This window comes from Bombina bombina, chromosome 8 (assembly GCF_027579735.1).
Source record: "Bombina bombina isolate aBomBom1 chromosome 8, aBomBom1.pri, whole genome shotgun sequence".
NCBI classification, from domain to species: Eukaryota; Metazoa; Chordata; class Amphibia; order Anura; family Bombinatoridae; genus Bombina; species Bombina bombina.
The window spans coordinates 23,624,170-23,646,352 of record NC_069506.1 but is presented as its reverse complement, the minus strand read 5'-3'; the positions used below and the strand labels follow the sequence as shown (position 1 = coordinate 23,646,352).

Genomic DNA, 22,183 nt, shown 5'->3' with positions numbered 1-22,183 from the left:
TTCAAACAACAATTTTTTAGAGATCCAACCTCTTTTGAAACGTGTTTGCAAACTACTACTTCATGACATTTGACATCTAAGATATATCGGTTACTCATGTTGCCCGTGGACAGCTCTCCTCCGACCTACACTAGACTTTGGCACAGGGAACTGGGCACTGAACTATCCACAGTGGACTGGCAGCGGATTTTCCGAGCTGCTAAGACTGTTTCCATGTCGGCTCGTATACAGGAATCACATTACAAGATGCTCAGTAGATGGTATCTCACGCCAACACGACTTAAAAAGATATACCCTAACACAAAAGACAGGTGCTGGAGAGGATGTGGGGGGATGGGCTCTCTGTTGCATATTTGGTGGGACTGCCCTCTTTTAGAGGGTTTCTGGTTGACTATATGGGCAGAAGTAACACAAATATTAGAAGTAGAAATCCCTAAGACCTTTGAAGCTCTGCTCTTCCACTTTCCATATAAAATACAGAACCCTATCAAAAAAAACCTTGCTTTTGCTGATGCTGACAGGGGCAAAGTCTTTAATTCCCTCTCGATGGAAGACTACACCGGTCCCCACGATGGAAGAGTGGAAACAGAATGTTAGTGACCTCCTGCGGCTGGAAAAATACCACTATATGAATATATCCAAGACGGGCAAGTACGAAATGCTGCTGTATATGTGGAGTGGAGGTGCTTAGACGATTTTGGGAGTTGGTGCTTATCGTATAACATCTCCCATTGGTGATGACCTTATTTTAAAAGTGTTCCCCTCTCTCTCTTCCCCCTCTCCCCCAACCCTTTTGCTGTTTTTTCTTCTCTTTTTTCACTTGCCTTAAGTACTCACTCATTTGCTGAGCCCTGGCCAATGATAGAAAAGGCGGCTACGGCTGAAAGTGCAGATGCTTGATGTTAATTGTACCTGTGTGACGCTGTTAGAAGTTACTGTTAACTCCTTACTCATTGGTTTGATAAATATGGTTTAAGATTCATGTAAGGAGAGGAAGAGAAAATGGAAAAGTTAGAGCTTGTGAATGTATCTCTGTTATACACTTGGTAGACCTATATGGAACTGTAATTATGGAATGTTATATTTGCATCCCTTGTACGCCCGATGTTTTATTTTCATTATTTTATTTTTACACTGATTGTACGGGTGAAAGATGTAAACCCTATATTGTATTTATGGTGTATGTACTATGTTTTCTTTTTGATTTTCAAATAAAGCTCTTTGGGGAAGAAAAAAAAAAAAGTAAAACTGTGAAACATTATATATATTACTAAATATATTTATATATTTATTTGTTATTCATTTTAAGTTTACGCAACATTTCAATTGAACGTCATTTTATTAAACAGAACTTTTTGGGCATGTATACAGTTTTAAATTGCAGTGACTACCCAACACTAAATAAATAAACACAAATTGAACTGGTTTTATAACTCATAAAAATAAAAGGTCAAAATAAAATGTCTCAATTACAACTCAATACATGAAAAACTCTTTAATTTACAAGCATGTACAGAATCATTTTAAATACATTTGACCTGATTTTTATTTTGTACATAGTACAAGAAAAGTAAATAGATTTATTAGGAAAAAAAATGAGAGGGTTAAGTTGATGACAGGACTGACATTGGACTTCCGGTTGGGCAGAGCGTGCACAAGGGAGCTTGTAGCATGTGCCGTGCTTCAAGAAAGTGCCAACACGAAAGGCCTAAGCGTAGTGTCGCACTCATAGGCAACTTTACCTGAAGCTGCCTGAGCTCTTAATGTATGGGCACTGACGATAGTTAAAGGGACAGTCTACACCAGAATTTTCATTGTTTTAAAAGATAGATAATCCCTTTATTACCCATTCCCCAGTTTTGCATAACCAACACAGTTATAATAATACACTGATTACCTTGTATCTAAGTCTCTGCATACTGCCCCTTTATTTCAGTTCTTTTGACAGACTTGCATTTTAGCAAATCAGTGCCGATTCCCAGGTAACTTCACGTGCGTGAGCACAATGTTATCTATATGTCACACATGAACTAATGCCCTTTAGCTGTAAAAAATGTCAAACTGCATTCAGATAAGAGGCGGCCTTTAAGGCCTAAGAAATTAGCATATGAACCTCCTAGGTTTAGCTTTCAACTAAAAATACCTAGACGACAAAGCAAATTTGATGATAAAAGTAAATTGGAAAATTGTTTAAAATTACATGCCCTATCTAAATCATGAGAGTTTATTTTTTGCTAGACTATCCCTTTAACTTCATGCTGTAAAGCACTTTCTAGATGTCGTTTGTGGCCATGTGCTGTGTTTATACTGCTACCCTGGAACAAAGTATTCCCAGCATAATTACTTAGCCTTATCTAGGCTGCATGAGTTGAAGTTCCATGATAAAAGGAGAAACATTTTGCCACTTACATGGTGGCAAGAAATATATAAAATAAATGGGTTCTATACATGTGAATCATGTTATGTTATTTATTTAATTAAATATCCCTGTTACCTTATCTATATAGGGGAGACAACACGTAAGGTAAGGGACAGTGTCACGGATACCAGACTGCCAAGGCTACCCCCACCCCCCTACTACCTGGCTAACTCCTTTTTAATTCAGATTTGGCCCTTTCATGGATTACGGGATCTCCCAGACTCTTGCTATCTGTTGTTTTGCTGTTTGTATTTTGTCAGGAAAGACCTGATCACTGATCTGGAAAAACCCCTCCAGACTGGTCCTGCTCCTGGAACTGCAGTCCAGGCGCACCGCACCGGATACCCGCTAACATTTACCCAAAGTCACTCCAGCTGTGCCTTGCCCCAGAGCTCCGCTCTTTTGGGGATTGGTAGCCCCTAGGGAGGACCAGAGGTGGGGTGATTGCCGTAAGGGAGCTCCCTTAAGAACCGGGGGTTTTGGACACCTCCACCTCCATATCTTTCCCAGGCTGTAACTCCGAGCTTTACAATGAAAGTGCCGCCCCTTCTATGGAGGCGCCAGACTGTCTGAAGGTGTGAGAATGGTGGGAGATCTTGGGATCAGATAAGGCTCTGAATGTGTATGTATATAAGCAGTGTGTGTTTCACAATAAAGTCAGTTCTTGTTCCACCTGAATACTGGTTCTATCTGGTTATTTGGGTGGGCTCTGGCTATAATCACTTTCCAGCTATACAGCTGCAGGCTCCAGGAAGTAAGCAGGACCCTTTTGGTGGAGCTACCCAGTCGGGGTAGTCGGTATCTGTCACATTGGCATGGAGCGGTGGGATCTGCTTCTTCCACACAGTTCCTGCTGACAGAGGAGAAGCGCCACAGTAGCCTGCAACTATGGAAGCCGAGTTCCTATGGAGAGTACAAGAGGTGCTGGCCCAGCTGGACAGTCTTAGTTCTGAACAGGATAAGCCGAGATGGAGGAATATTATCCGCCAGCAACTATGGAGGGAGGCACTTCAAAAAGAACAGCACTATTATGGAAAGGTCCTCCCCACTGCTGATGAGAGGTACTGGGTCCAGCTAGACTTACGAGTGCCTTTCCTGGGAGAGCATCCCAGGGGGGAATGGCTATCTGTACTAGGTGAACTAGTCCAGGCAGAGATGTGGCTGGAGGACGGCTACAGGGCCCTCCGATGGCATGCTATGCATGTGCGGCAATGGCTGGAGGATGATGTCCCCCCAGAGGGCTTTGGCTTTGGCGGCCATGGATTATTATGTGAAGAGATGGCTGGGGACCCAGACTTTGGAAGTGGAGTGGAGATCGGAGGACATTAGTGGGTACTAAGAGAGAGACTGCTGAATCTCTCGGGGGTACCCTGGCTGCAAGATGATCTAGAGTACCTAGCTGCCCATGAATGGGCACTGGAAAAGGCATACAAGAGGCTGCTATATCTTGTTCAGCGGCATGCCACAGAGTCTGCAGGGAGCTATGGTACAGCAATCGGGAATGTATTGGACTTTTCCTCAGACGAGTGGCCACCAGGAATGAGCTACCAAGAGCTGCTAGATCTTAATCAGCAGCTTGGGCCCGCGCTTATGGTCTTGGACAAGGGAGTCACCCCAGCAGGAGCGCTGGCAACAGGGCAGAGAGCTGCTGACTTCTGCCCTACACCTGTGACATCTCTGGAGTCCCAGGGAGAGGAGGTATCTCTTTTCCCGTATCCAGGACCCAGAGATTGTAGATCTAAGTGACTTTTCCTCAAAGGAGTGGCGGCCGGGAATGAGCTATCAAGGGCTGCTAGATCTTGATCAGCAGCCTGGCCCCGAGCTTGTGGTCAAGGATTCAAGGGATGGATAAATCGTCTCATCCCCCAAGCGGCAGAGTCATCCCCAGGGAGCGGAGGTAGCCGACCCCCCTCCCCAGCAACAGAACCCCTTCCCGGGAGAGGAAACAGCCAGTCTCTCTTCCCAGTGGCAGAGCCATCACCAGGAAGCGGAGGTAGCTGACCTCCCTCCTCAGCAACAGAACCCCTTCCCAGGAGAGGAAACAGCTGGTCTCTCTCCCTAGTGGCAGAGACATCCCCCAGGAAGTGGAGTTAGCTGACCTCCCTCTCCAGCCACAGAACCCCTTCCTGGGAGAGGAGACAGCCGGTCTCTCTCCCCAGCGGCAGAGCCAGTTCTGGGGAGAGGAGACATCCGGTCTCTCTCCCCAGTGACAGAGCCATCCCCAGGGAGCAGAGGTAGCCGACCTCCCTCCCCAGCGACAGACCCCTTCCCGGGAGAGGAGATGGTCTCTCTCCTCAGCAAAAGAAACCTTTTCTGGGAGAGGAGACAGACAGTGGCTCTCCCCAGCAGCAGAGCCATCCCGAGGGAGCAGAGGTAGCTGACCTCCCTTCCCAGCCACAGAACCCCTTCCTAGGAGAGGAGACAGCCGGTCTATCTCCCCAGCAGCAGAGCCAGTTCCAGGGAGAGGAGACAGCCGGTCTTTCTCCCCAGCAGCAGAGCCATCCCCAGGGAGCAGAGGTGGCCAACCTCCCTCCCCAGCCACAGAACCCCTTCCCAGGAGAGGAGACAGACGATCTCTCTCCCCAGCAGCAGAGCCAGTTCCAGGGAGTGGAGACAGATGGTATCCCTCCCCAGTGGCAGAGTAGTTTCCCAGGGAGCAGAGGTAGCCTCCTTCCCTCCCCAGTGGCAGATCCCCTTCCCGGGAGAAGAGACAGCCGGTCTCTTTCCCCAGCAGCTTGGTGTAATCTCTGCCCTTTACCCGTCCAGGAGGATTTTCCAATGGGGGCGATTGAGATTACAGCCCCCACTTGGGAACTCAAGGAACGCTGGGCAGTCTGCCCGGGGCACCAAACTTTGGCTGCATCAGCCCCCTGCCTTCTCCCAAGTGGCTGGCCATATTGCAGGGAGCAGGGGCAATTGGCCTCTCTCTCCGGTGGCAGATGCCTTTCTTGGGAGAGTCCAGAATCCCCTCTGTGACTGTGAATTGTGGGAGGGCACAGGTTCTGGGTCCTGAGTTGGAAACCTATTGTGGCAAACTGAGTGATGGGACGTGGCCTTATGTGAAGATCCCTGGGTCCCAGGCTGCAGGGGATAATTGCCAGCAGGTTATAACAGGGCTGCCACGTACCCAGGGGGAATTGGATGACCTCGCCCAGCAACCTAAAATTGGAGTGCCACCACCGGAAAGCCCCAAGCCGACACGTTGGGGTCTAGCTGGGTCTGCCAGACTAGAAGGGGGAGCACTGTCATGGATACCAGACTGCCAAGGCTACCCCCTACTACCTGGCTAACTCCTTTTTAGTTCAGATTTGGCCCTTTCATGGCTTACGGGATATCCCAGACTATTGCTATCTGTTGTTTTGCTGTTTGTACTTTGTCAGGAAAGAGCTGATCTCTAAGCGGGAAAACCCTTCCCGACTGGCCGGGCTCCTGGAACTGCCGGCTAGCCGCACCGGATACTCGCCTAACCCCTCTCTGGCTGGCCGGCTCCTGTAACTGCTGGTCGGCCACATCACCCCGGACACCCACTAACATTTACCCCAGGTTGCACCAGCAGCCCCTTGCCCCAGGGCTCTGCTCTTTTGGGGATTGGTAGCCCCTAGGGAGGACCAGAGGTGGGGTGATTGCCAGAAGGGAGCTCCCTTGGGAACAAAGGGTTTTGGACACCCCCACCTCCATATCTTTCCCAATAGGACAGCCAATAGGATTTGAACAGCCAATAGGATTTTAGAAGCTCTCATCCTATTGGCTGATTTGAATTTGAAGAATAAAATCAGCCAATAGGAATGCAAGGTACACCATTTTGAAACGGCTACCTTGCATTCAACTTCAGTGTATGGCAGTCACCGTATGAAGAGGACGCTCCGTGCAGGATGTCTTTGGCTCCCAGGATGGCTCCACTCCGCTCCACCGGGATGAAGATAGAAGACCCCCCGGGGATGGATGAAGATATCGCCGCCTGGATGAAGACTTCTCACCACCCAGATAGAGATGGATGTCCGGACTTCAGGAACCGTGAGTAGATATTCTGGTGTTATTTTTTGTTTTTCGTGGGTTTTTTTTTTTAGATTAGGGCTTTGGGCTTTTTAAAAGAGCTGAATCCCCTTTTAAGGGCAATAAAAAAGAGCTGAATGCCCTTTTAAGGGCAATGCCAATACAAATGCCCCTTTAGGGGCAATGGGTAGCTTAGGTTTTTTTTAGAGTTAGGTTTTTTTATTTTGGGGGCTTGGTTGGGTGGTGGGTTTTACTGTTGGGGGACTTTGTAATTTTTTTACAGGTAAAAGAGCTGTTTAACTTAGGGCAATGCCCTACAAAAGGACCTTTTAAGGGCTATTGGTAGTTAATTGTAGGCTAGGGGGTGTTTTTATTTGGGGGGCTTTTATTTTTATAGGGCTATTAGATTAGGTGTAATTGTTTTTATTTTTGATAATTTTGTTTATTATTTTTTGTAAGCTTAGTGTTTTTTATTTTTCGTAATTTAGTGTTTATTACTTTTTGTAATTTTCGATATTTTTTTTTTTTTTCGTAGTGTTAGGTTTTTTTTAAATTTGTAATTAAGATTTTTTAATTGGTAGTTTTTAAAACTTTATTAGAATAGTTATGTTAGGTTAATTTATAAGTTTAAACTTATTTTTTTTTTAATTTCACAGGTAAGTTTTTATTTATTTTAAGATAGTTATATTGTAATTTTAATTTAAAGTTAGGGGGTGTTAGGTTTAGGGGTTATAGTTTAATTTGGTGTTTTGCAATGTGGGGATGGCCGGAGGTTTAGGGGTTAATAACTTCATTATAGTGGCGTCGGGGATAGGCGGATTAGGGGTTAATAGCTTTATTATAGTGTTGACGATGTTGGGGAGCGGGGGAATAGGGGTTAATAACTTTATTATAGTGGCGATGATGTCGGGGAGCGGTGGAATAGAGGTTAATAACTTTATTATAGTGGTGGCAATGTCTGGGAGCTGCGGAATAGGGGTTAATAACTTTTATTAGTGTCGGCGATGTTGGGGACGGCAGATTAAGGATTAATAACTTTCTTTAGGTGTCGGCGATGTCGAGGGCGGTGGATTAGGGGTGTTTAGATTTGGGGTTTATGTTACGGTGTTAGGTTTAAATGTAACTTTTTTTTCCCCATATACATCAATGGGGTTGCGTTACAGAGATTTTTCCTTCCGTACTTCAGGCGTTTTTTTCTAACACTCTCTCCCCATTGATGTCTATGGGGGAAAGTGTGCATGAGCACGTCAAAGCAGCCCTTGGATTTTGTGCGGTATGGAGCTTAATGCCACCATATCGCACGCACAAGGAGGCTTTCCAGTAACTCGTAATGGCAGCTCTATGGAGAGTGAAATAACGCAACTTTTTTGGCATTCGTTTTGCACCCTGTTTAGCGCAAAAATCGTAATCTACCCGTTAGTTTTCAGTTGTATATAGGTGAAATGAACGTAATATCCGCTAGATGGGGCTGTAATACCACTTTCAGTGCCCAGCAGTACGAAAATTAACATTTAAGATAAAGCTATTGTATGTGAACATATTATGCAGGAATAAGGGGTTTCCCTGGAACGTCGCATTATTTTTAGTCTGTTTCCAATAAAGATGAATTAAATTCATGGTGCTGTGGACTATCTATTGTTGATTTAATTTGTAATATGAATGCAAGTTAGCACGGCCATGATATTGCAGTCTTGTAATCTAGCCTACTATTATATATAGCCTTGTTTTTCAATTTGTCACTAAAAAAAAATGATGCAGGTTTCTTATAGGTCTTGATATATACATAAAAAATGGTATAGTTTGTATCTGCTGGGTGTCCAGAAAAAAAGATATATAGTATGTGTGAGGTTCTCACTGAAAAATGGCCTATAGTAGGGCCTAAATATCAGTAGAATCTAAAAACTGCAAAACAGCTCAGCACAGGGGTGGAAGTGACTCAGCAGTTAAATTATTATCCTAATAAATGCTCTCTTTGAAACTGCATGTGATTTAGACAATTCCTCTGGACTTGTCGGATACTATTTCTAGAGATTATGATATATGAGGGTCAATTCTACCATAGAAGAATCTGTTATTAAGTCTTAACAGTTAATAGTTTGATTTGAGGCCGGGTTGGCCTACCAGAATACCATGATATTTCCATTGTTCCGTGTCAGCTGGGGCTGCTGGGGAGGTGATGTAACTTACTTTCTAAGTTTTATTTGAATGGTTTCTCTACACTATGGATAATCATTTTCACACCATGAAAGGGGGTCATGGATTAAATTATGTTGTAGAGTGCCTATATAAAAACAATCTGGCATTTATTTAAATGTATTACAAACTAATATACTTCTGAAAATTAAAGATGGTATTGGGAGGAGGAGGAGTATATCAGTAGCCTTCTTGAGAAAAGTGTTTGTTGCTTCTGTAAAGACATCATTTGTGTCATGCAAGCCGCTGCTGGCTCTCAGAGAAGGTGTGGTGTTTGAATACGGGTGCATAGGTTTACCTTTAACGACAAGGTACTCAGCAGCCTAACAAGCATCTTTATTTGAATATAGGCAATGGAATAGATCAAGGATAACTCTATATTATGTAAAATTCTAATACGTTAATTAGTGTCTCATTAGTAACTATTCAGGCTTAATACCAAGGGGCTTATTATCTAAAGGTCTCTGGGCAGGCAATATTATTTAAGAATGCTCGTGAGTCCTCCTATTTCCCTGATGGAATTATATAAAGCAACGTTTTACCCTGAAAACAGGGTGTCTCTCTAAGGGGCGTATACTGTATTTTCATATGGGAAGGAGATACATACATTACAAAACCCAACAATTAAAATCACAATTTAAAAATCATAGAAAGCGAATAATTAAACCACTCACACATAAATACAAGGAAAAAATGGTATTGTTAAGGTGTATCAAAATCGTAACAAAAATGTTCACCAAAAATCGTATTTTATCAAAAATGGAAAATTAGTTTGGAAATTACACAGGAATAAATTTTATTTAATAAGCACAATGTAATTCGTAATTTTTGTTTTTTCGGTAAAATGACTGAACATGGGCATATATTACATTTTCTCTCAAATCCCAGTGTAATTCTCTAAACATTTCCGCCCTTCAGTTATAATTGTTTTTTCTTGCAAAGGAAAAGGTGGCGAGGTTGTGACAAAATACTCAAAATACTGAATACTCTAATAGAGAAACACATGCATGCGAAAATAGAGGCGATTGTAAGATGCTTTAAGCAGAAAGTAATGTGATTTATATTGGGGGCAGGATTTCATTTTTAAAAGTGCCCCCTGCTCACTGCTAACTTCACCCTACACAGCGAAGGTTCCCTTTCCAGTGAGCTCCATTAATTTCAATAGGAGACATCTCGCCACTTGCAGGAACGTCTTCTTTTTCTAAGATAATTCCACCAGGACAGCCCCTGTGAGGGTCAGCATTAAAAACCACTTCTGATCTGGCGAGGTTTGGATAATTGGCCCCCAAGTGCAGTTATGTGAAAATGCTATTTCAAACCAATCTGTGAACACCAGCAATGCAATGATTTTAAATACATCATTTGCAATAAACATAACTGAGAAGATCTTCCTTCCTCATTGTAGGTGACCCCCCAGCCCCTGAACCAAGTAGAGAGATGTTATCAGCTTATCAATAGTCAAAGAAAAACAATTATCCTTGCAATCCAGTCCTTAAGGGGATACGTTTTGTATTTCCAGGAAAAGAGAGCTCAACCTGGGAATTTCTCTGCTGTTTTTGAGACTTTAAAGCTATGCCATAACTTTTTTGTTCTTTGATTTTTTTTAACATGAAATGTCCCTAAATAGTTTTTTAACTCCTTCAGGCCCAGAGCAAGTGTTTAACATCAGAATGAAGAACGATTAGATGTTAAAAATGGAAATCACACGAACGTCAATACGATTACATGATTTCAAGGCCGGGATTGGATGATGGGGGACATGCCTACAATGCTAGGCACACCCTCAAATCCAATTTCCCATTAAACAAAAGAAGGAGGGTGCAGGACGCCAAAAAAAGTAAGACGCTCCATGGCGTTCTAACAACATTAAAGCCCAGCGCTGTTAGGACAGCACGGATTGTCCTAAGGACGTTAAGTGGTTACAGAAAATAAATAATTGAACTGAACTATATAGATTTGTAAGTGCTTTAGCAGTTTTACATTTCATAATCACATCACATAGAGAAGTATATTGTCAATCACAAAAACGGGTTAAAGGAACGTTCTAACACCAAAAATGACGTGCCCCAGTGAATGGTGAGTATGCACGACAGCTCCCCTCAATTGGCTCACCAGTGGCTTCCTGCAATGCTTGTGTCTTCCGAGAGGTACTTTACCTATGTGTTTGCTTCTTTGCGGGGGGATAAACTAGTGAAGATAATGCAAACAATACGTGGTTTAACAAATAAGGAAATGTCATTTTTGTTTTAAATGTCCCTTTAAATGTGATCATAAGTAAACTATGCAGACTATCTTCTCTGCGCATTTGTTTTAAACCACACACAGAGATCTCTTTACACGTTTAGTATATTTCAGTACCAGCTGCATGTTTAGCTTTTAAGGTGTGCACTTCCTGTACCACCCCACGTGCCCTCCTTCTGTCTGTCTTGCCCTTGTTGAAGTTATTTAATTCTTGTGATCAGAACAGGGTCAACACTTGCCCCAAGGTTTACTGAAAACACTTAAACATTTCTTTTAAACCTTTAGTTACCCCTACAGAGTATTTATTTGCTTTGGTAGCTACGGGGTTGTGCATTGAGCATTATATCTAGGCACACACACTGAATCTCAGCTACCGGGGCAGGAGGTTAGGTTGGGGTTGCTCAGTGCTTCCTTCTCTTAGTATAATGCTGCTGAGATTTAGATTTACAGCTCCCGCAGACAGATTCTGGGGGTCCCTACCTCATGCAAGCTGAATCTGTCCAGCTCAAATCTATCATGTGATAGGATATTTATTACACTGCTGAATAAGCATATTTCTGTGAGGGATAAAGGTTCAGGGCCCCATTGTACATAATCATGCACTTCGTGTTAATTTAATTTTAAAGGGACGTTAAACACTTTGAGATTGTAAAACCAGGCCTGTATCTCAGCTAAAAGTAAATCCATACACTGATGGGACCAGTTTTACATATAGGACAATTACCTATATCAGACTACATACAGAAAGAGAAGCAATCTGCCAGGTGGTAACCCGGCCATAGAACAAGCCGTTAAGCTGTTGTTCGTTCCTGGCAGACTGCTCCTCTCTGTTTTTAATATGACTCTGGGTAAAGTCTACCTAAGGATGATGGGGAAACCAGACCTGGACTCCTTTTCCAATGTGGATAGAAAGATATGGCTGCACCGTAACAACTGTCGGAAGTTGCAATTTTCCTTGTTCGGTGGGGAAGTGCCTGGTATTTTGGAGGGCTGGACTGACCTTGTTAAGTAGGATCACACTGATATACTTCAGCAAATTTCTTCTTTGTGAAAAAAAAATCCCAATTGAGTTAAAAGAAGCTTCTCCCAGGTGGTAACGACCATAGAACAAGACACTGAGCTGTTTGTTGTATTTCTGTATGTATTTGTACTATGCCTCTGGGGAAAGTCACCCTAAGGGTGATGGGGGAAATCAGACGTGAACTTCTTGCCCAATGACGTGCCTAGAGGGATATGGCTGCACCTCACTGACAAGGCCCGAAAGGAGGGCAAAACTATTGTCTGGGGTTGCCATTTTGCTTGTTAAGAGGAGAATTGCCTGGAATTTCTGAGCTGTAGTGGCCTTGTTTGGCAGGATCAGACTGATATACTTAAGGAAAGTTTTCCTATGCACAACTGGGCTAAAAGAAGCTACTCCCAGGTGGCAGGGCTGCCACTAGAAATTTTGGGGCCCCTGACTCAACCATTGATCAGGGCCCCCCTCCCCCTCCTTTGACATGTGCAATTTTTGACCAAGTGACTAAAATGTATATGAACTTTATTCTTAATTGTCTATTTAAACTTGGAAATGTTGTAAAGGTAGTAACATACACACACTCATACACTGAAACACACAAACACACTCACACATAAGGATTCACATATAGACACTCTAGCAGACACGCAAAGAAACACACTCAGACACAGACACCCAAACAGACACTTAGCACTTGTTTACATTGACCTGACAAGTAATGAGGTAAACTACAGTTTTGTAAAAAAAGGAGATTTAGAAAACAAAATATGGAGTTCTGATTATCTTTTTGTAAAGGAAGATGACAACGAAATGATGACAACAGCATGCAGTGGCTGAAAGGAAGGGCCCTGAACTGCCTAAACAATAATTTAAAGGTTAAATGGTGGAGTGGTTACTTCCGGAAAGGTCTTGTTAGTCTCAAAGTCTGTAGAAAGATGTGAATTATTAGTAGTAAGATCAAAATGTCCTAAAAAGGAACAAACAATGGACACACACACACACAAACTCAAACTTGCACATACACCCAAGGAAACACCGACAGAGACAGCCTCAGAAAACACACAAAGACATATACACACACACAGAGACATACACACACACACACAGAGACAACCACATGAAAAACACAGAAAGACATACATACACACACCCTCACAGAGACATCCACAGAAAACACACAAAGACATACACACACCCTCACAGAGACACACACAGACATACATACATACACACAAACACCCTCACAGAAACACCCATAGAAAAAGCTAAAAGACATATGCACACACCCTCACAGACATCCACAGAAAATGCACAAAGACATACACACGGTAGCACCCACCCTCAAAGGTACAAAGGTACAAACAAGTACCTTTATAGAGCTAATTTATAGTATGTGTGATCTAATATGTTCAGAATATTTTATATCCAAGATTTAAAGCGTTGTACAGCTAAGTTATGTCATTGTCTGTCTATTAACATTGTGACAATTAAAGAGAAATTATCTCCATATCGAATACTAGATTCCTTAATCCTAAACTGATTAGCCATATTATATTTAATGATTTTTCTTTAAAAGAAAATTGAAACCATATGGATTTAAACATACTATTTGTTCTTGACAATACTAATAGCTATACTATATGTACTATATATTGATATATCTATAGAAAGGGAACTAAAGATTTTTTGAAACAGCATTGTTATTAGATCTTATCGGGCCACATGAATCACAAGAGGGGCCACTCAACTAAGGATTATTTACCACAATTTTAAGAGTTTGTACTATGCTTTAAGCATATTAATTGTTATAGGTCAACTTGCATATAAATACAATGTATTAGATTAATTCTACGTAAAGCCTATCTCCAACAATTAATTAAGTCTGTGTGTATGTTAAGTCCCTCTGGGGCCCTTGTTCCCAATTTAAAGATCCAAAAAGCCTTGCATGTACGGAGCAGCTTGTCTCTATCTCCTCCTCTGTTGGGAACCCTTACCCATTCAATAATTTGCCATACTAAGTTGTCAGTACTACTATTGTGACAGAACTTAAAGTGCCTAGCCACTTGTGAGTCTGGATCTTCGGACTTAATGTCGTAGATATGTTCTTTTATTCGCTCTCTAGCTTCCCTTGTGGTAAGTCCAACGTACTGCTTTAGACATGTTTGGCAAGTCACAAGGTACACTACATAAGTGCTGCGACAGTTTGTGCATGCATCAATGGTAAACACTCTCTGAGTCTTTGTCGATTGAAAAGTTATACCAGTTAGCGTGTATGAGCATGCTTTGCATCTGGTAGCACCACACCTGTAGTGGCCCTTGCATTCTAACCAACTTGTAACTCTGTGTGAGGTAGTTTTTATTTCACTAGGGGCCAAAATATTGCCCAAAGTCTTATTTTTCCTAGGGATGCACTTGCATCCCCTTTGTACTATCTCATAGAGATCTCCATCTCCTTTCAGAATCGGTAGACATTCTTGTACAATATTTGCAATCTGATCAAATTGTTTGCTATAATTTGTGACAAAAATAGGTATATTACTCATCTCTCTATTTCTCTTTGCTCTATTTGCGTGGAGCATCCTGTTTCTGTCCATTCTAGATACTATATTGTACGCTTTGGTAATTTGTTTTCTGGAAAATCCTCTCTGTAAAGACCTCTCTTTGAAATCTTTGGCCATATTATGGTATTCTGACAATGAGGAACAATTTCTTCGTAAACGAATAAATTCTCCTTTGAGTATTCCAAAGCTTGTATGCTTAGGATGCATACTTTTGGCATGCAGAATGCTATTGCCTGCAATTTGCTTCCTGTGTAATTTAGTAACAACCTTGCTACCTTCATTAGAAAGCGTAAGGTCTAGATATTCAATGCTCGTTTTACTTGCAGTGCTTGTAAAGCTTAGACCAACATCGTTAATGTTAAGATCTTTTACAAACTCAGTGCACTCCTCTGCTGACCCTTGCCATATGAGAAGGAGATCATCAATAAATCTCCTATACATCACAATATTCCTCCTCTGGCGGCAGTCTTCGCCATATACATGGGATAGCTCCCACCACCCCATGTATAAATTTGCAAAGGAGGGGGCAAAAGTAGCCCCCATTGCAGTACCTCTCCTTTGCAGGTAAAAACTGCCGCCAAACGAGAAATAATTGTGTGTAAGTAAAAAGGAGAGTGCTCTAAGTATGAAGCTCTTGTCAGTATTGCTGTAACCTGTATATTTATCCAAGAAAAATGCTACTGCAATCATACCTTTATCCAAAGGAATGGTAGAATACAAACTAACTACATCAATGGTTAACCATGAATATTCTGGTTTCCAATTGATGTCTTCTACCAATACTAACAGATGTTTCGTGTCCTTAAGGAATGAAGGCAGAATCCTTACCAATGGCTGTAAAATACCTTCCATCCATCTCCCCAAGGGTTCCAACAAGGATCCAATACCAGAGACGATAGGACGTCCCTGGACATTGTCAAGACCCTTGTGCGTCTTGGGGAGATGGTGGAAGATAGGGATTTTAGGATGTTTAACCCATAAAAAAGCTTTGGTGTCATCGTCGATGATACCTAATTCATTTCCATCATCTAGGATTTGTCCCAGACTTAGTTTAAATGCATTAGTGGGGTCAAAGCTCAGTTTTTCATATACCTCAGTTTGACTTAGCTGCCTTTCAGCTTCCATGATATAATCTTGTTTGTCTAAGACAACAATGTTACCACCTTTATCACTTCTACGAATCACGATGTCTTGTTTTAATTTGAGCCTCTGTATGGCTTCTTGTTCTGATTTTGTTAAGTTATTAGATCTATCAAACTCAACTGCAACAGACTCTTGTAATTTGTGTAGTTCCTTTTCTACTCGTTTGTGAAAGGACTCTAAATAAATCCCTCTTTTCCCTGTAGGATAAAATACTGAGGTGGGTTTAAATTTCACTTTTACTTTTTCTCCTTGAGAAGACTCCATTTCTAAGTTCAATAGTGTTAAGTAGTCAGTAGCCTCACTAAATTCAACTTTATTATGTATATTAGACATTTCATCATACATATCAGATAACATAGTATCATCATCAATTCTACTCTCTTTGAAACATTTCTTCACAGTTAAGTTTCTCACAAATTTATTCAGGTCTAACAATGTCTCAAAGAGATTAAAATTGGTAGAGGGAACAAATCCCAAGCCATATTTTAACACCTTTTCCTCTTCTCTGTCTAGGGCTGTATTAGAAAGATTTAAAATAGTTAAATCTTGTACTTGTTGCATTTCTGTTGTTTCGTTTGGGGTCTTAACGTATATCTGTTTGTCCCTACGTTTCCCCCCCCCCTCTTGTGGGGCCTCCTCCTCCTTTTAGATTCGGCTGTTCCATTTGAAAAACCTGTTTCTCATTATTAGCTCTTACTCCCACTATATCATTGGGGGGTTGTAAATGGTATTTACTTTGGTTCGTTACTGGAGTTATAGATGGCTCATTGGATCTCAAAATCCCTCCTATGGCCCCTGCAATATGTTGATTGCTACAAGCTGCATTTGGTACATTAACAGATCCTATATTAGTGCTATATGTATTTACATGGCTCTCTTGCATTCTCTGCTGGTTGCTACCTGCCTCAGTGAGTATGGTAGAATTAACTTGAAAGTCTCTATCCTCTCCTGATTCCCCATCAGTATCCGAAAATGTGACATGTCTTCTGTTTCTTCTATTTCTAGATCTTGACCTCGAAGATCTCTTATTTGATTTCTCTTGTTTCCAGTTGTAAACTATATTCAATTTATAGTCCAACGTGTCCCTTTCGAACTTGCCTTGTTTTGCTATATCGATTTCCATTTTTGCCTCTGTAATCGTTTTATCTAGGATGGTATCAAGTTGTATATAATCCTTGTGCTCTATAAATTTATTGAGCTCTTGTTGTAGTTCTAAGATTTCTTCTTTCAATTGTGCATGCTGTTTCTCTTTGTGTATAATAATGATACGCATTAATTTCAGTGAACATTCTGAGAGTATGCTGTTCCAGGCGACCATAAACTCATTATCAGATATATCCACTTGAAAAGTTGGATGTTTCTTCAGTCGCAGCCCTCTTGGGATCATGTTCAATGATATGTATTTTTCCAAGGACCTGATATCCCACCACAGTCTATACTCTTTCACTAATTTGTTCTCCATAATTTGGAAGATATCTCCAATATTTTGCATTTTTATGTTCACAGAGAATAAATCCTCTAGAGAAGGTCTCATTGTATCAGAATCTTGTATAGCACGTAGAGAAAAGAAGTTAGCCTGTTGCTGTGTATTATCCATATTGACAATGGTATGTAAAAACTGTTGTGGCTTACACAAAAACTTTCTTATGTTAAAATACCCTTTTGCTATAAATAAGCTTACAACTCTATTGCCTGCTGATGTGTTAACATAATGTATTAAAGGAGCGAATCACACATAGAAAAGCAGTTAGTGGACGCTGCCGGGACACAGAAATCAAATCAATATAACAGAGAAAAAGTCCCGATATAGCGCTCAAACCAATGCTTAGACTGATACAAAGTCTAGTAGATAATTCCGGATTCCAAACAACACAGTTCAAAATAGGTACAGTACCTCAATCCTTCGGTTATTGCCAGCGTTGCACAAGCTCCCGGTTACGGTCTGTCCTCTGTGACTGAACTCCTCCTTTCCAAGCACAACCAGGTGTGAGTTAGGCGATCCGCTCCTACAACACAGCTAATACTCACAGAGCTTCCCGCTAACCGCCCGCAGACCTCTGTAAGTCTGCATAAATCAGCAATCAAAAAATAAGAAATAGGGCGAGTCGGGACCACAGGCAAGAGTTTAAAAGGTAACTTTTAATGCCACATTAATTTAAAACAGTTTCACAGCAAAAATTCGTAAAAAATTGGATCCAAGACAGCAGCGGTCTGACATGTTTCAGCTCTCTGCCTTATTCATAGACCGTGCTGTCTTGGATACACAGCCTACTTAAATTTACAAATCATAATGACGTGTTAAGCCCAGTGGCGGCTGGCGAATTTTTAAGATGGTGGTGCACAAGACCCCGCCCCTTTGAGAAAGCCCCACCCACAGAAAACAAATTTTGCTTGTAATAAGTGCTGGTATATAACTTATATAGGTATCATTGTTATACCTACTATAGGGGATCCACTGATCTCCTAGGACCCACCACTGCCACACTATATCTAACATTTCCAGCCCCTCACCAATTTAGCTTATCTATTTTTTATTATTTTGGGTGGGTGTTTTTAAAGGTAGATCTTGAGGACAGAAGCTGTATTTCTAAGGTTTTTGGGTCCTTGGGTGCTATGAGGACCTTTGATGTTAGGGGATGTACTGGCATGATTGTGTAAGGTTAGTACACAAGATAGCAGATGAAAGGGACACATACACAGACACATACTTAGGGATACACTCACACATACATACACAAAGATACACACACACACACATACATACTTAGAGATACACACACATACATACACACACACAGAGATACACAGACATACATACAGATACACATTCATACATACAAAGAAATATACAAACATACATACACAGAGATACACACACATAAATACATACATACATACATACATACACACACAGAGATACACATACAGATACACACACATACATGTAGAGGTACACACATACATACATAGATGCACAGAGATAGGCACCAACACATGCTGCACATATATAGGCAGACATACACATATATATGCAGGGACATGCATGGTAATTTTTTTTTTTTTAAATACTCATGGGACTTTTCTTATTCTAAACTTGAGGTCCAGTCCAGCTCATATAAATGTTCATAACAGTGGAAGTGTATTAATAATTTGAGTTAACCCTTCTTTGTGCCACAGTGCATATACAGTATATTTAGAATTTTGTTAGAGGCAGAGTATAAGAATTTCTATGAACTAACTCACAGTCAGACTGACCTTTATGATCACATAGTTGTTCCTTCAAGTGCTGTGTGCAGTAGAGTTGTAAATTTAAACTGGAGTCCTCCTCTCCCTCATGACCTCCTGCCCTGCAGCATGCATAGGACAACACTGACTGATTCACAATTTAACCCCGTGGCTACCAAAAAGGGCTGCAATACACTGCTTAGGAATAAACTGCAGTCCTTTCTAGGAGCCAGGGAGTTAAATGGTGTTCCTTATGTTACGGAGCTTTTTTTTTTAAGGTAATTCAAGGCAGGGTCAAGGGTGAAGTGTTTTCCGGGTCCCACAATTAACATCACAATCCCTGACAGGCTCAGCTTAAACATGTAATGTGAGGTAGTAGGAGACAGACACTTAGAACAAGTTTCACAGTGACACGCTGTTATTAACTTCATTGTTCCACAGACTGCAGTTATGCTTTACATAAGTAGCTAAATAAGAGCTTGACACACACATTTCATTTTGATGTTCACTTCTAAACTAGTTCTCTGAGCTCTCTCTGTTTTAATTCTATAAAACATACTTAACTGAAGTCTGAAGGGATGACTTGTCTCCTGCAGCCCACCGGCTCCTTCACTTGCCTTGCCTGAGAGACATCGCCTCTCCACAAACTGCTATGCTCAGCCTGCTGCAGTGCTGGGGCTGCCGCCTCTAAATGGGCAGTTAAAATTATGTGCATGCCGTGTGTGAGTAGGTGGTGAAGCTGATCAGCCAGGAGACATGATGCTGTCATTCTGATAATGATGGTAGTGGCCTCAGTTGCCACACGCAATAAGTGGTTCGCCTGCCCCTGCTCCTCTCTGCTCAACGGCTATCTCCTCAATGAGATGTTCGCGCCGTTGAGGGGGAGGAGACTTGTGGGAGCGGTCACATGATGCTATCAGAGCGTATCAGAGGCGAGACTCAGTCATCAGGCAGACTGTGGGAGGAGCTAGAGCACAGGCTGAAGTCAGCTCGCACACTTCAGCCTGTGCGAATAGGGCTCTATTAGCGGTGCCGGGCTGGGAGGAGCTACGCCTGCACAGTGATGCATAGAGATCACTGTGCAGGATAGGGTTTTGCTTGATCGCACGTGCAATCAGTGTTTGGCACTCTGGTGACTTGTGCGCGCACTTGCGCAGTGAGAACAAACCCGTAGATAGTTTACATCCACCTGGTCCTAGCTCCCTCCTACTTCAATCTACAGTGAGTCTACAACTATATTAATGGTGGTACCGGTCCTACAGGCTGAGGGCTACAGTAAGAGGCTACAGTAACAAAACAGAGCCCAGTCTACACAGCACTAAATATTATAATAAATAATAAAATAACACACACACACACTAATAAAAAAAAAAATTAAAGAAAAAAATTAAACAATTTTTTTTTTTTTTTGGCTCAATTTTTTTTTTCCTCCTTGCCCCCTGGGGGGTTCACGTGCGAATGTGCACAACTGGAGGAGCCTCCACTGGTTAAGCCTCAATTTAACTCCTTGATTACCAGCTTGTACATACGTAGTTTGATTGTATATATATCTCAATTCTACAAACTGTTATTTCAAACATTTAGAAAGTATTTAGAAATATTAGAGCATCATCTTACACCCTTTAAAGAGGACAAAATCTATTTAGTCCACATATATCGTATACAAACAAGTACCTTTATAGAGCTAATTTATAGTATGTGTGATCTAATATGTTCAGAATATTTTATATCCAAGATTTAAAGCGTTGTACAGCTAAGTTATGTCATTGTCTGTCTATTAACATTGTGACAATTAAAGAGAAATTATCTCCATATCGAATACTAGATTCCTTAATCCTAAACTGATTAGCCATATTATATTTAATGATTTTTCTTTAAAAGAAAATTGAAACCATATGGATTTAAACATACTATTTGTTCTTGACAATACTAATAGCTATACTATATGTACTATATATTGATATATCTATAGAAAGGGAACTAAACATGAAGTCAGTTTCTTGCCCATGCTCAGAAAAGGCAGAATACAACTTAAGTTCTCAGCACGTCAGCTCCCTTATGTCACTCTGGGCAGTGGCTACACTGATTATTTCCAAGTGCTCATTTTGCAAGAAAACAAGTAAGATGTATGCTATTCTTAACACAATATGTTTCCCTTTATGTTTACTTCGATTTAACATATTTTGTTTTTACTAAAAAAATACATTGTTTCATATTCCTTTAAAGCTGTCGGCTATGCAGAAACACCCAGGATTACACCCATCATGCACTTGCTGTTCGTTTTAGTATCTTTTTCCTGTAATTTAACTCTGAGAATGGTGTACTTTTCACACATCTAACACTGCTATATTCTACACAACCATTATTTCTTCTTTCTAGTAACTTATTTATAGCTGTCCCTAACTAGCCTCAGTAAAGAGTATGCAATATGACAACTACCTGCTACTTAAAATGAATGTAAATTTTGATGCTAAAGTGCCCGGTTTTTAAAAATTCAATTAAAAACAGGGGCACTTTAATTCATCGAAAGTAAAGGTAACATATTTCTCTTTCATATACATGCTGGAAATATTTTGACAACTATCTTCCTTTAATACAATTCCAGTATGGGAAGGGGGAATTATATGACAACAATAGTAGTATTTATCTTAAATAGGGCTCCATTACAAGCGGCACACAACAATGTTAGTGCTGCTGAACCCTAACTGTTCTCAAGTTGAATCAGTAGCGCTCCTATTTTTGCGCTGGTTTCACAAGTTGAAAAGTAAGAAGCTATCGCTCAAGTGGAAGACTAATTTTTCTAGCGTTATTATATGTTGCGTTCAAGCACAACACAACTTTCAACTTGTAATATGAGCGATGTGTAGCACGGTCTTGATATCCATTTAAAGTATAGGGCATGCTAAAGGTATGTCAACCGTGCTAAACATTTTATGGTAATTCAGTATTACCATGAACTTGTAATATCAGTTTGTGCTCTAATCCTAGCGCTAGCCTGACACTGCGCTAAACCCAAAGGTGCGTTAGGAATACTTTAAATTTCTACATTTTTTTTTACATAGAAGAAAACGTTCTTTTAATTCATATACGCACAGGAGCCCTTCCCAGTCAAACACCTTGACATATCAGGTCAAGGTGTTTTTATAATCTGTTTTATGAAGGGGGAAAAAAAATAAAAAAATGAACCCTTACACTTTAATTCTGATCTCAAGCCGCGCTAAATATTCTGGAGCAGTTTTGGATTTCCCTTGAGCACCAACTAATTTTCAACTTGTAATTACAGCGCTTTTAAGCTCGGTTGTGATACCCTTTGCAAGTATGTTTTTGTGAGTGATGTAGGCATCTCCGGTAAAGGGGATTTACCATGGACTTGTAACATCAAGATGCTAATGT

General features: G+C 41.1%; 1 long non-coding RNA gene across 1 annotated transcript in view; it reads right to left on the bottom strand.

Annotated features, from left to right (window-relative positions):
- LOC128638310 (uncharacterized) overlaps positions 1-18,885 on the bottom strand; it is a 33,984-nt gene extending 15,099 nt beyond the window's left edge. Inside the window, exons 1-2 of the long non-coding RNA XR_008399081.1 lie at positions 18,821-18,885; positions 17,460-17,630 (exon numbers count right to left, since the gene is read on the bottom strand). This is a non-coding gene — a long non-coding RNA (uncharacterized LOC128638310). The remainder of the gene's footprint in view (positions 1-17,459; positions 17,631-18,820) is intronic.
- Between the last annotated feature and the right edge of the window lie 3,298 nt (positions 18,886-22,183).